Genomic DNA, 2,297 nt, shown 5'->3' on the forward strand with positions numbered 1-2,297 from the left:
TATTCAGGGCTTGCTATCCACCTGCTATATGGTTCCCCCCACAAACACAGCTAGGACAGATATATATGCAATGTAGGACTAAGCCCTAGCTTTGTTGAATTAAAGGAAGTAAGGAATTTAATTAATTAATTCTCACAATTGTTCTATGAGTAAGCACCTCTCCAACAAGATTTTTTCTAGGAATTCTATGGTGTCAGAGGTTAAGCTCAGACCTTCCCCAAAAATGTACAAATACATCATTTTTATTCAATATGAATATTCTTTTGAATAAGGTATATGAAGCAATGTAGGCCTTTCCATGTCACTCACACAAAAGAATTCTATCTACTTTAGAATTTTCTTCAGTTCCCCAGACTGCAATCAATTAATCTTTGATAAAGGGGCAAGAAATCCAAAATGGAGCAAGGAAAGCCTCTTCAACAAATGGTGTTGGCACAACTGGTTAGCCACTTGCAAAAAAGCAAACTCAGACCTTTATCTAACACCATGCACAAAGGTCAAATCCAAATGGATTAAAGACTCTGATATCAGGCCTGAAATCATAGGTACAAAAAAAAATACGTTGGTAAAAACAATCAAAAAAACAACTCCATTGAGACTATAGCATCTTCAAGGAGGAAACAGCACTCTACAAACAAATGGTAGCAGAGTGCTCGCTTCGGCAGCATATATACTAAAATTGGAACAATACAGAGAATATTAGCATGGCCCCTGCACAAGGATGACATGCAAATTCGTGAAGCATTCCATATTTTAAAAAAAATTGGTAGCAGAGACAAATAGTTGGAAAGAAATTAAGCTGAGAAGGTTCTGCTCCTCAAAGGAAATATTGCCTAGGATACAAAAGCATTCCAAGAATGGGAGAAACTATTCACCCAGTATCCATCAGATAAGGGACTAATATCTAAGATTTACAAGGTACTGACAGACTTAACAAGAAAAAAATCTAATTCCATCAAAAAATGTAATGAAGAGGGGCTAGAGAGAAAGCACAGTGTTAGGACATTTGCCTTGCAAGCGGCCTACCTAGGACCAATGGAGGTTTGAATCCCGGCATTCCATATGATCCTCAGTGCCTCTCAGGAATGATTTCTGAGCACAGAGCCAGAAGTAAACCTGAGCGTTGTTGGGTGTGACCCCCCCCCAAAAAAGAAAAAAAAGTGGGAAGAAATGAGCATCCACATCCACAAAGAAGAAATACAAATGGCCAAGACACCTAAAAAGTGCTCCACATCACTAATCAGAAAGATACAAATCAATGATGAGGTACCCATCTCACACCACAGAGACTGGTACACTTTACAAAGAACAAGAACAATCAGTGCTGGCAGAGATGTAGAGAGAAAGGAACTCTTATTTACTGTTGATGGGAATGCTGTCTAGTCCAGCCTTATGTAAAGCAATATGGAGATTCCTCAAAAAACTGAAAATTAAGCTCCCATACAATCCAGCTGTACCACTCCTAGGGATATACCCTAGGAACCCAAAAATACAATTCAAAAATCCCTTCCTCACCTATATTCATTGTAGTGCTATTTAAAATAGTCAGACTCTGTAAACAACCAAGATGCCATTCAATAAATGAATGGATAAAGAAACTGTGGTACATATACACAATGTAATATTTGGGTGGGGGACACACCCGTTTGATGCTCAGGGGTTAGTTCTGGCTATGTGCTCAGAAATCGCTCCTGGCTTGGAGGAGCATATGGGACGTCAGGGGATCAAACCACAGCCCTGCCTAGGCTAGCTTTTGTAAGGCAGACTCCTTACCTCTAACTCCACCTCTCTGGCCCCACACAATGGAATATTATGCAACTGTCAGGAGAGATGAAGTCATGAAATTTTCCTATCCATGGATGTTAAGATCGATCTACACTTTCTTTGAGTTCTTCAAAGAGTTCTTACATATTGCTACTTTAAGTTCCTTATTCAAGAGATTAATCAGGTGGTTGGAGTTTATTAGGTCATCTGAGCTTTCGTCTTCATTCTCTGTGCATGGTGTTTGCCTTCGAGGTTTCCCCATTGTCACGCTTGTAGTGTGGTTTTTCCTGCGTGTTGTGGTGAGGTTAATTGGTTAGAAAGAGTGCCCGGCCATGAAGTGAAGCGAATGCTCATCTGCTGCCTCTAGTTGAGTTTTTGGGGGTGCGCTCCCTAGGCCTCTGAGGAGACCTTCAGGGATTCAGAAACACAGGCAGACAGGCACAGGAGAAGTTTCCCTTGAAGTCCTCAGAGTAAACAAAGGCACAGCAGGTTGGAGCCTCCTCAGGCTAGAGAGCTCAGCTTATTGAACAGCG

At 40.9% G+C, this 2,297-nt stretch overlaps 1 non-coding gene across 1 annotated transcript; it reads left to right on the forward strand.

Moving 5' to 3' along the window:
- The first annotated feature begins 649 nt into the window (after window positions 1–649).
- LOC126000484 (U6 spliceosomal RNA) lies at window positions 650–756 on the forward strand. Its single transcript, XR_007492766.1, has one exon. It is a non-coding gene; the product is annotated as a U6 spliceosomal RNA (small nuclear RNA).
- The last annotated feature ends 1,541 nt before the right edge of the window (window positions 757–2,297 follow it).

Source organism: Suncus etruscus (assembly GCF_024139225.1).
Source record: "Suncus etruscus isolate mSunEtr1 chromosome 15 unlocalized genomic scaffold, mSunEtr1.pri.cur SUPER_15_unloc_3, whole genome shotgun sequence".
In the NCBI taxonomy this organism is placed as follows: domain Eukaryota; kingdom Metazoa; phylum Chordata; class Mammalia; order Eulipotyphla; family Soricidae; genus Suncus; species Suncus etruscus.